We start from the raw sequence: 13,231 nt of genomic DNA on the forward strand, positions 1-13,231 counted from the left end.
GATCGACCAGGTCAGGCTGGACGTGCTATTTGGCTCGTCGAAGAACTTTCGCCATGAGCCAATCTCGTTCGAGGTCATCAACCTCTCCAGCTCCTACCAGCCAATCTTGGGCCGGCCTGCCCTCGCCAAGTTCATGGCGGTCCCCCACTACGCCTATCTGAAGATGAGGCTATTGGGTCTGCACAGAATCCTCACAATCGCCGGCAACTACAAGAAGTCGATCGAGTGCGCTCTGGCCGGATCCAAGTGGGTCGAGTCCCTCGTCATCGCCGAGGAGCGGTGACAGATCGACCAACTCATGGCCCTCGCCTGCGAGCCGATGGATGCGTTCGATTCAAAGTTGAAGCAGCCGACTACGGAAGCCGAGTTCCACACGGCCGCCGGAAAGGACACCAAGAGGGTCCCCCTATACCCGACTGACCCCTCTGGCAAGTACATCGTGGTGGAGGTCGACCTCAGCGAAAATAGGAAAGCGATCTTGTCAACTTCCTCCGTGAGAATCGGGATATCCTCGCATCGACCCCAAAGGACACTCCAAGAGTCCCGAGGAAGTACGCCGAGCACATCCTGCACATCCGACCGGATGCAAAGCCGGTCAAGCAACCGCCTTGTCGCTTCTGTGAGGAGAAGGAAAAGACCATCGGTGAAGAATTCTCCCACCTGCTCGCAGCCGGGTACATCATGGAAGTCTTCCACCCGGACTTTTTAGCGAACCCGGTCCTGGTGCTGAAGAAGAACAAGACTTGGCGCATGTGTATCGACTACACGAGCCTAAACAAGGCATGCCCCAATGATCCTTTCAATCTACCCCGTATCGATCAACTGATCGACAAAATGGTCGGCTGCGAGCTATTTTTCTTCTTGGACGCCTATTCAGCCTACCACCAGATCAAGCTTAATCCAGCCGATCGGATCAAAACAGCTATCCTAACACCCTTCACGGTGTTATATCATGATGACATTCGCGCTGAAAAAACGCTGGTGCCATGTTCTAGCACTGCATGCAGTAATGCCTCTATTGGCAGCTTGGCCGCAACATACACATTTACATGGACGATGTTGTGGTCAAGACCAAATAAAGCCCCACGCTCCTAAACGATCTCAAAGAAATGTTTGCGAGCATGCGCAAGTTCGAATTCTGGCTGAACCCAGAGAAGTGCGTGTTTGGCGTCCCAACAGGCCAGCTTATCGGTTTCCTTGTTTCTGAACAAGGAATCCACAACAATCTGAAGAAGATCCGGGCCATCGAGCGGATGGCTCGGCCGACAAACCTGCCTGGCTTCCAGAAGATCACCGCCTACCTCACTTCACTCAGCCGTTTTGTCAGCCGGCTGGGAGAAAAGGCCCTCCCCCTCTGCTGCTTGCTGAAAAAGGCAGACGACTTTGTCTGGAGCGACCAGGCGGATGAGGCCATGCGTGATCTCAAGCGTGCGCTGACCACCACACCCGTGCTGGCCGCCACTACAGACTAGGATACGATGCTGCTCTACATCGCCACGACCAGCCGCGTGGCCGGCCTCGTCATGGCCGTCGAGTGCTCCGAGCTGGGCCGAGCCCAGCCGGTCTAACAACCGGTCTACTCTCTGAGCCAGGTGTTCTCCGCATCCAAGCAAAACTACCCGCACTACCAGAAGATGTGTTATGGCATGTTCCTAGTGCCCTGGAAGTGCAAGCCCTACTTCCAGGAGCACATGATCACGGGGGTGAGCACCGCTCCCCTGGGACAAATCATGGGCAACTGGGACGCGGCCGACCAAATCGCCAAGTGGGCCATCCAAATGGCAGACCACCACATCACCTACGAGTCCCGGACAGCCGTCAAGTCCCAGGCCTTGGTGGATTTCCTCATCGACTGGGCGGAACCGGAGTACCTGCCGCCGCCTCCCGAATCCACCCATTGGCGCATGCACTTCGACAGGTCGAAGATGCACACCGACCTTTGGGCCGACATCGTCCTCTCCTCATCAAAGGGGATCGACTTCAGTACGTCCTGCAGAACCACTTTGCCGTGTTGAACAAAATGGTGGATTACGAAGCACTCACCCACGGCCTCCGGCAGGCTAGGGAGATTGGTGTTTGATGCATCATTTGTTTCGGCAACTCTGACCTGGTAGTGCAACAAGTCACTAGCAAGTGGGACTCCAGGGACGCAAACATGGCCATCTATCGCTTCCTTGTCCAAAAGCTGACCGGCGGCTTCACAGGCTGCGAGTTCCACCACATCCTTCGAGCCGGCAACGAGGCCGTCAACGCACTCGCAAAGATCAGCTCCACCCGGCAGCTGAACCCAGCCAGCATATCCCTGGAGAATCTATGTAAACCCTCCATCACGCCATCTCCGGAGTCCGAGTCCATCTTCACCCCGACAGACTCGGGGGCTGATCTACCAGCCCTGGGGGCCGCCGTAGCCGACTCGGGGGCTGAACCAGCAGCCCGGGGGCTGCCGCCACCCACTCAGGGACTGCCTGTCCTAATCGGGGGCTACCCCAGCCGCCCCCCTAGCTTCGGCCCTCGCCAAGCTGCCGACCGCTCCTGCCGGCCTGAGGACTGTTTCCCCCATCCCGAGGGCTACCGATCCTCCCTCGGGGCCACTCCCACCCGACCTCGGGGCAGCGGCAGCCGGCCTGCCGGCTATCGGCCCCGTCCCAACAAGTCTACTTCCGGCGGCTGTGCTAACATTGTTCACCACCCCGTCCTAGGCAAAACCCTTCCTCAACTACATAAAAAATGGCCAACTCCGTGCCGACGAGGTTAAGGCCCGACAGATCCAACAATGTTCTGTGTCCTACATGATCATCAACAACGAGCTCGTAAAGCGCAACGTGTGTGGCGTGTTCCAGCTCTTCGTCGAGGCGGACAAGGGCAGCGAGATCCTCCTCGACATCCACCAAGGCGAGTGTGGCCACCATGCCGCCTTGCGCTCCCTGAGCCAAGGTGTTCCGCCCCAGATTCTACTAGCCGTCTACCCTAAAAGACGCCAAAGAGCTGGTCGACAAGTGCAATGGATGCTAGTGCTTCAAAGCGCACAGTCACCAGCCAGCCACAACCCTGCAAACCATCTCGCTAACATGACCTTTCGCCGTATGTGCCTGGACATGGTGGGCCTGTTCAAAATCACCCGAGGCGGCAGGACTCACCTCCTGGTGCCCATCGACAAATTCATAAAGTGGATCGAGGACAGGCCAATCGAGAAACTTAATGGTCCGACGATCGTGACGTTCATCAAGGACATCACCGGTCGCTATGGCCTCCTCAAGAGCATCATCACTGACAACGGCACCAATTTCGCCAAGGGCGTGCTTGCCCGCTACTGCAGTGAGCAAGGAATTCGGCTGGACCTCATGTCCGTAGCCCACCCACAGTCAAACGGCCAGGCGGAGCATGCCAAGGTCCTCATCCTGGCTGGCCTAAAGCCCAGTTTGGTCGAGCCGCTCGAGCGCTTGTCTGGCTCCTAGGTCAAGGAACAGCTGACTGTGATATGGAGTCTGCGAACCACGTCCAACCGGTCGACCGGTTTGACCCCCTTCTTCCTCGTATAGAGGGCCGAAATAATCATCCCCACCAATGTCGAGTTTAACTCGCCACGACTCACCATCTACACAGAGGCTGACTCGAAAGAAGCCCGATAAGACAGTGTCAACCTCCTCGAGGAGGCACGCGAGCTGGCGCTGTCCAGAACAGCCATCTATCGACAGGGCCCATGCTGCTATCACAGTCGCGGGGTCAAGCCCCTCCCGTTTCGAGAGGGCGACCTTGTGCTCCAGCTGATCCAACGGATAGCCAGCAAGCACAAGTTGTTCGCCCCATGGGAGGGCCCCTTCATCATCACCAAAGCATTGAGCAACAATGCCTACTACTTGATTGATGCCCAAAATCCAAGAAAGAACAAGAAGGACGCCTTCGGCTCCGAGATGGAGCACCCGTGGAACGCGGAGCTCGTCCGCCTGTTTTTTAGTTGAAGTGTATGTATGTACTCTTCCCTTCAAATCAATGAACAGTCGGTGCCCTCGAGCAGGAATTCGGGACTGCTTTTCCATTCCCATCTATGGCTTAGTTATTTTCTTTTATCGGCTACCCCGAACTGGCTCAGCCGGGCCGGGGACTGCCGGCCAACCCAATCCCCCCCCCCCGACTCGTCAAAGTACTACACCTCCTACCCGGCAGACTAACCCTTGCCAGCTAATGTCCACAACCTAGCTGTCTGGCCGGTGGGCGCACAAGCAAAGGGGCGGAGTGGATAGGAAAAAACGACAAGGGGTGGGTCGGGTCCAGCCATGCTACTCGGCTCGTTCAAAACCCAACTTGCAAGAGCCAAAAGTACCGACACCCCAGCTCCATCAGCCCACTCCTCGCCGGAACACGGTCTGCAAGCCAGCTGGCCGACAAGAAAAAGCAAAGGGAATGGGCACATGGGGAAAACGACTAAGGCAAGAAAAAGGGACGAAAGAACCGACAGATGGCAACCAAGTTGAAATAAACTGCAGCGCATAAATAAAGAGAGCGACTCCATGCCGAGACCGCATAACATCAAACCTACACCCCCAGTGGGAGGACTTGTCTATAACAAAGTGCGTGATTAAAGAAAGCAGGAAGATAAAAACTAGACAGCAAGAACCTCCGGTGCCACCTCCCTCTCCCCAACCGGCAGGGTCTTCTGTCCCTTCTCAGCATCGTTGGCCGATGGAACCTATTGACTAGCCTCCGTGTCGCCAGCCGGCGGAGTCCCGCGCTGCGGCATCTCCACTTCTTGAGTCGGTAGGGTCTTCCGGCATGCCTCAACATCGCTGGAGGCGGCTCAATCCCTTGGGCGTCCACCTAGCCGGCCTCGTCGGCAGCGCCTCCGATCTAGACACGACCTCCTCCTCGCTGGTGGTGATCGGGGTGCTGAACTCGTCCTCCGGGATGGGTTCACCGTCCTCCCCCTGCTCGGGGTAGTACGTGTCCAGCGAGGTGTAGCTGGCGAGCTCGTTGGCCTGAAAGCCAATGGCCTCGTCATGTCGCTTTGGGTCCACCTACGCCTCCACCCACATGTTGGCCAACTTATCTAGGTTGATACCCGAGTACCAGGAGAAGGCGAAGGTTAGCGCCATCCGGGCACCGCCCGTCGCCGTCGACGTCCTCCACGCATCAAACCGATCCACGACGTACTCGAGCCACCCCGCGATTCGGTTGACGAGAATCCTCGCTGCTCAGTCGGGCCAAAGGTCCTGGACGAAGTTCCCGCCAGCCATGTGAAGCCGGTCATAGAGAACCCGCACGAAGGCCAGTCAGGTCTCGCAGGCATGGACCACCTCCTCCATCCCCCAGTCGGCATCGGTGTAGCTCCTCCCGGTGGACCTCCATGGCCCGCTGTGCCTGCGCCTGGGTCTCCGGAAGTGAGCTGGCCTGGAGAAAAATGATAAGAGAAAGAACCGGCGACATACAACGAAACAGGACAAGGAACTCACCGAAAAAGAGCTCATCCACCTCATGGAAAACTTGAAGTGCGGCGGACACCTCCTGCTCCGCCCTCATCTTTGTCATCGTCGCCCGACGAGCTTCCTCCTCGAGCCAAGCAACCTCGGCCCCTAACGGCTACCGCCTCCACCCCGTTGGTGACGGATCGCCTACGATGTCGCCTCTTTGGTCGCCATCTCCTACTAAAGAACCTCGGTGAGCCGCTCCACCTCCGTCTTCAGCTGCCCCGTAGCCGCCCGCTCGACCTCCAAATCCCTCCCCAGCCGGTCGGTCGGCAGCAACCTCGTCACAGTTTCTATAGAGGTCGCCAAGGGAACGACGCAGCTCTACCACCTCGGCCTTAGAAATGTCCCCCTCTACAAAGAAGTTCGGGGTCAACATTCGGCTCCATGAGAAGCACCAAGGAAAAAATTATTTGGCCCGACTGCCATGCTGCCGCGTAGCCTGCTTGAATCTCGGGGACTACACCGAGTGTGTGCGCTCACACGCACCCACCAATCCAAGGGCTTACCTAGCACTTTCTGCAACTTGGTTGCCTACATCTCGAGTTCTTTTGGGACCTTGAGGTACGAGATCTTGGTCTAGCGTTACATCGTGGTTGCCTCCTTGAAGAGTGCGTCGCGCTTCGCCGTGTCATCCTGAGAAAATAATGCAAGAAAAGGACCAGAAGAACAAAATTTGGCCCGGCTACCATGCACCGCACAGCTGGCGCGAATCTCGCCGATTACACACAGTGGGTGCGGTTGCGCGCCCCCACTAGAAAATAGGTGAATATTTTTTTTTGCACGCGGCTTACCTGAACCTCCTCGTCCACGAGCGTGAAGTTTTGACTGCCGACTGGGCGATGGAAGCTATGCCCACATGGTACCGTGCCATCACGTCGCCCACTCCACCATGATGGCAAACATCTATCGGTTCATCTGGCCGGACCCGCCGGCCATCCCCGGTGCCGCTTGGAAGACACCCAGGGCCGTGTCATCATCGCCCCTAGCCTTGGACCCGTCCGGTGCCCGTGGTAAGACTTCAGACTCAACACCTCCTCAGTCGCCAGCTCCACAATGTGAGGCACCTCCACCTCGGCGGCTGGCTCCTGGTGCGTACCAACACGCGCTGGTGAGGCCTCTACGGCATGAGACACCGTGGTTTCCTGTGTTGTCTTGCCACTCATCGCCTTGGCAAAAGGGCCACCCGAGCTGGACGTCACAGCCGCCACGGCCGTCGCCTTGGCCGCATGCACCTGGAGGGCGTGCTCCTGCTCGAGACGCATCGTCACCGCGTGCTTGACCACCACCTATGTGACGCCGTCGCCCCCGAGGGCCCACGAGGCCGGCGGCGGAAGTTCAATGGCCTTGCTACCAAAAATAAAGGGCACGATCTCAGTGCCATGTGGCAATGATGAAAGAAAGAACGGGGCATGAGCTCCGAAGAAAAGTTACCCTGAACCGAGGGGAATCTGGCGGCCACCCTGCCTCAGCGTCCTCCTCGCCAGTGGACTAGCGCCCGACGCTAGCACAGCCGCCCGAGCCTTCTTGGCGGCCGGGGCAATGACCGGTTGAACACACAATTGCTCCGTAAGGTGGTTTTGGTAATTAATCACAACATAGGCGTCATTGGACTAATGAGTTTTTCCAAGTATATTTTAGAGAAGTTCAAAACATGCTTCGTCTATAGGATGGAGTGGAGATGCCCCTTGATGAAGGAGGAATAAGATTGGCTTAAGATTCAAGCAAGAAGACTCTTATTTTACACTTTGTGAGAAATCACAGTTGAGTCAATAGGGAAGCCAATACTATTCAAAGGGATGAGGTATTATGATGAATTGGTTGCTCAAGTGCTTAGAGTTAGACACCAAAAATACTCAGCCACTCTTCCATGAAATATATCTACCCCAAGCCTAATATCCAAAATCGGTGCCACCAACAATTCCAACTCGGCCCTACCAATTTTAGACATACACAGATCGTAGCCAAACGCTACCACTTAGGTGCAACCGAAACTGCATCCATGCTACCGAGTTCATGTGACCAACTGTGTGTTGCCTCGGTACACAAAATCAGAATTTCCGAGTTTGAGTATCGTTGTCACCGAGTTGTGTCATCTGACCATTAGTCAACTTTTTGGTGCCACCGAGTAGTGTATATCAATTCCACCAAGATTCAAAGTTAGTTCCTTTTGAGAAAGTCGGTACCATCGAGTTTGTAACTCTGGTGTCACCGAGTTGGTCAATGATGGTGTAACGGTTGGATTTTGTGTGTTGTCTACATATACCACTCCACCTACCTCACATTCGTAGAGGAAGCACTCAGAACACACTTACACTTACCAGATCCATTTTTCTAAGAGAGACCTACCTACTCATGTGTTGAGATCAAGAGATTCCATTCCAACCATTTGAACCTTCATTTCGCGCCCCCCAAGATGATTTCCACAAGATCAATCTCTCCTACAGCTACCAAATCTGAGAGAGAGTGATTGAGTGTTGAGGAGACTATCTTTAGAAGCACAAGACTAAGGAGTTCATCGTTCTACCACATCTATTACCTTTTGTAGGGTGGTGCCTCCTAGATTGGTTAGGTGTCGCTTGGATGCCTCCTACTTCGTGTTGTGGAGTTGAACCAAGATGTTTGTAAGGGCAAGGAGATCACCTATTTCGTGAAGATCTACCGTGAGTGAGGCTAGTCCTATGTGGATGGAAGCCGTGGTGGAATAGACAAGGCCGCTTCTTCATGGACCCCTTGTGGGTGGAGCCCTCCCTAGACTCCCACAACTGTTACCCTCCATGGGTTGAAGTCTCCACTAACATGGACGTATGATACCGCCACCTATTGGAACCATGCCAAAAATTGTCGTGTCAACCTCATGCGTTTGATCTCCTTGCCTGTCCTTACTTCACACTTGCATGTTTTACTTTCCGCTGCTATATACTATTAGATGTTCATGTGTAGGTTCTACTTGACTAGTCATAACTGATAAAACTAACCCACACTACAATATGGGAAATGGCTAATTTTTGATCTTGTCAAGTAGTCTAATCATCCCCTCTAGAGAAACTTTCGATCCTACAAGTGGTATCAGAGCTTTGGTGTCCATTGCATTGGTTTCACAACCTAAGAGAGTATGGTGTCTAGTAAGGGAAGTTGTCACTATAGACGTCCATACTTCGATGAAACTAATTTTGCTGGTTGGAAGCATAAGATGAAAATGCATCCTCTTGGTTATAATCTTGTCGTATGGGGCATTATTCGTGTTGGTGTGCAAGGTGATTTCTTCGGAGAAGGGCGAGAACCAGATCGTGATGCAACAACGGAAGAATTGAAGATGTTGCAATTCAATGCACAAGCCCATGGCATCATATGCAACTGCCTATGCCCCGAAGAATTCAACAAAATCAGTCGCCTTGAGAATGCAAAGGATATTTGGGATACTTTGGTGATATGCACGAAGGTAATGATTCTATCAGAGAATCTAAGTTGGATGTGCTTCATAGTGAGCTTGACAAGTTCAAGATGAAGTATAGTGAAGGAGTCGCTGAAATGTACTCTAGGGTAGCTCTCGTCACAAATGAGACTACCGGATTAGGAAGCCAAGAGTTGACTGACAAATTCATCATTAAGAATATACTTAGAGCTTTGGATGGAAGATACGACACCGTGTGCACATTAATCCAAATGATGCCCACCTACAAAGATCTCAAGCCTACTAAAGTCATTGGAAGGATTGTTGCTCACGAAATGTCTCTAAAATATAAATATGAGTTGCACAACAAATCAAGCAGTGCTTACAAAGCTTCATTCAATGCTCCCGCTACTTCAAGTGAAAACCTTGTAACCAATGAATATATAAGCCTCATGGTCAGAAAATTCAACAAGTTCTAGAAGAATAGAACCAAAGAAAGAAGCTCAAGCTTAAGACATGATCAGAAGCGTTCATCCAGTCGTGATCGAAACTGCTACAACTGTGGTAAGCCCCGGCACTACTCTAATGTGTGCTCGGCTCCGTACAAATGAAGAGAAGAGTCACCTCGAAGAAAAATCTCAAGAGACAAGTCACCTCGCAAAGAGAGAAGGAGTAGAGAAGATCATTATGAACGAAGACACTCTCGAGGAGGCAAGGAACGAAGAAGAAGGACAAATACACCAAGAGTAGCTCTAGAAGAAGACATCAAGCTCATGTTGGTGAATGGGTTTCTGGATCCAAGTTTGACAAGCAATCCGAGAGATGCTACCACTTGAACTCTGACCATAGTCAAGATGAAGGTGTTACCGGCATTGCACTTGTTTCCTCCAACTCCCACGACATATTTGATTAACCAAATGAAGGGCTTGGAAACAGCTTCATGGCAAAAGGCCCCAAGGTATCATACCCTGAATATTTTGACTTTGATAATCATGAAGATGACTTGTTAGGAGAAGATGAATTGCTTCTTGGTAAGACTAGTGATAATGTTGAAAATGATCTTGCTAATTTTCATGCTAGTCAAGAGAAATCAAACGACGATGATAAGAGAGAAATTGAACGACTAACTAAATAATTAAACACTCTTAAGTTCGCTCATGAAACTACTCTAGAAGATCATAGAGATCTTGCAAGAACTCATGAGAACCTATGCTTCGAGAAGACAAATATAGAGCAAGATCATGATTTCCTAAAAGCAATCAATGATGGTCCTCGAAAGAAGAGATCCTCTTATCTAGCCAAACGATTACTCTTGTCTACTTTTGTTCCACAAGTTAAACCTAAGAACACTATTAACAAAGGCAAGAAAATTTCTTCTTCTAGTAACAACAATGCTAAAGCTAAATCAAATGATGTTGTAGCTAGTAGCTCTCTTGACTCCACTAATGATTCTCTTAGAGAAGTTACACTTGAGCAAGAAAACATTTTATTCAAAGGTATTATAGAGAGAGATGTCTTCAAGAGTCTTGTCAGAAGTAAGCAATTTGAGGAAATTGTGCGCAAGCAAGGAGGACATCGGAAGAAGCAAGGTGTTCGCTACTTCAATGTCAATGGAGATGTTTGCGAAGAAGGTCCATATCCCATTCCCAAGTTTGTTCCTCAAGAGGAGAAGTATGATCCTACTCCTCCCAAGGGAACAAGCTCACAAGATGGCCTTCTACCACAAGATCACAAGGGCAAGGGAAAGCTTCAAGAGGACATTGACTCATTTTAAGAAGAGCCCCAAGCCAAGGTTGAGTGGTTCCCAAGTACACTTCTAGTACTACCTCATCTAGTACTACCACAACTCGAAAGATTCCCATCAAAGTGATGTGGGTCCCCAAGAGGAAGAACTAGAAAGTTTTTGAGGGGTGACTCCGCCAACGAAATTCACACCCATTCATTTTGGCAAGAACTATATGCAATTAACCTCAACCATATGCATTGGTTCAAGGAGTCGCAACTTCCCTCAAAGGTGAGCTAGGGAAAACGTAATTAAAACATGTTTGGACATCAACTCCCATGAATTTCACTCCATGTCCATAGATATCTTTGTGTTTGTTACTTTTGCATTGGGACTAACCCATGTAGGTGAGAAGAGTAAGAAACAACAAGGATTGCTCCCAACTCAAGATGGTCTTCATCAACATTGAGCATCCACCAATACTTCACCTACTTTAAGTCTTCTATGACCAAGCCCATGGTTAGTCTGTACCTCTTAGGGGTGATGTCATATCAAGGGGGAACTTCACTCAAAATCATTGAGTATAAGCATTTCCTAAAGTTATGAACACATTAATGCTTTATGTAAAAGTGGTAACCCCACTTGTGCTTAAACGCTGAGTATGACCTATGATCAAGTATTCTTACTTGACTCCTAACTCAATATACTCATATATAGATGACTTCGTCGTCACCAAACTACTTGATAGATGCTAGGATGTTTGTGCATGTTCATCATGATTATATTTGACATCTTATTGTGTGCGCATGTTGGTCTGTATATCTTTTCTCATTCGAGGATATCCAATTGTTGCTATTTGGCTTTTGATTTATCTTCTCCCAATTGGATAGACAATTATGCCTAGGGCCACTCTCTAGCTATCTATGCTTTCTCGTTTCAAGTTCTATTCATGCTTCATCAACAAACTTAAACAAGCACTTCTCGATCCCTCTGTGTGAAGGAGCACTCGGAGTTCCGTATCTACAAAGTTTGCACTCCAAAACCTTTTTGTGAATCTCGGTGTAACTAACCCCACAATATTGCTTCCACCGAATTCCAAAGTTGATCTGGGTTTTTAATCTCGGTACAACCGAAACCACTATCTCGGTTTCATTCAGTTCCCATGTCAACTCACAATAAAGAAATTTGGTGGCAGCGAAATCTTAATCTCGATGATACCAACAGTGACGGGTATATATTCTGGCGGACCTGACGTTTTGAAATTACTCCCCGAACATTTTGTCCCCAACCCTAAGCTGTCGTCACAAGGACCCGAGGTCATCGCCTTTGCATCGCCAAGCGCCTCCACCATTTTTATTTTCCGCCGCCGATAGAATCCTCGCCACCGTCAGCGTCTATCGAGTTCATCACCGAATTAGGGTACGAATTTGAACCCACTTGCGCTCCTTAATTTGAATCTCGTGCATCAGGTTCTTTCCCATCGAATAAACAATATGCAACCTTCCTATTCCACAAGAAAACTCCATAGATTAGAGAATGAAGGAATCTTGGATCTGATTTCCCGCAGCATGCATCTTGGTGATACCGAGTTGGAAAAATTGGTTCCACCGATTTATGTTTTAGGGTTTCTCAGAACCGCTTCGGCGATACCAAGTAGCTCTTTTCGATTACACCAAAAATAATGCCCTAGTTTCTGTTTAGCAAGTGGTTAGTCTCGGTGACTCCAAAAAACTCAACCTGGTGCTACCAACATTCTTTATGAAGTAGATCACACCCAAAGTTTCTGAATTCATATTTTGAATTTTGTGTGTTTTGTGATGCTCAACCCTTCTGCTCCTCTATATCTATTTCACATGGTTGCTTGTGTGCTGATTTGCTGGTCTGCCTGTTTGCTTGGTATGCAAGATGTCAGGATCTGATGATAGCCAAAACAACTTCACTGAGGATAGTGTTGATATGGACTCAAGCACAAGTCCTGAGAGGTCCCCTTATGATCCAGGCACCCGTAGTTCCCATAGATTTCCCAAGGCAGATACAAGGACAAGAAGGAAACTGAATTCTGATGAAGAAGACTCATACTTTGTTCCTGTTGAGTCTGCTCTCCAAAAGCAAAAAGAGAAGCATGTTGTCAAGAAAACTCTCAGGAAGGTGTACTGAAAACCTGATGACATGAGAGCTCTAGAGTCTGCAAGGCAAGGGATGACACTTTCCCTTGAGAATCCTCTGGTGTGAAGAGAGTCGGGAAAAGGACTATTCAAGTCATTGGTAGACAAAATTCCATGTATGAAGACCCAGCTAAAACTGCTTCTGTTAAGGAAGAGGAAGTACCAGCTAAGCCCCTCCTCCAAAGAATAAAAGGAAGCTTATGGCAGATGCTATAAAGCCTTCTGCTCCAAAGAAGCTTGTAGCTCCCAAGAGGACTACAAAGAACATATGTGCAACTGCTAAAGAGAAAGGCACAGCTTCCAGAGCCTTTTCCGCAGAGGAAGATGTTGAGAATGCACCAATTCTCAGGAAGTTAAGGCCTCACTTTCAACTTCACAATGAGCCTCATCCAATAGCTGAATACATGCAAAAGAGAAGAGATGTCGGTCTGAGGAAGTGGAGAGCTATTGATCCATATGATGCAAGGAGAAGAACTGCAGTTGATCCCAG

The sequence above is a fragment of the Hordeum vulgare genome, chromosome 5H, assembly GCF_904849725.1.
Source record: "Hordeum vulgare subsp. vulgare chromosome 5H, MorexV3_pseudomolecules_assembly, whole genome shotgun sequence".
Classification (NCBI taxonomy): Eukaryota; Viridiplantae; Streptophyta; class Magnoliopsida; order Poales; family Poaceae; genus Hordeum; species Hordeum vulgare.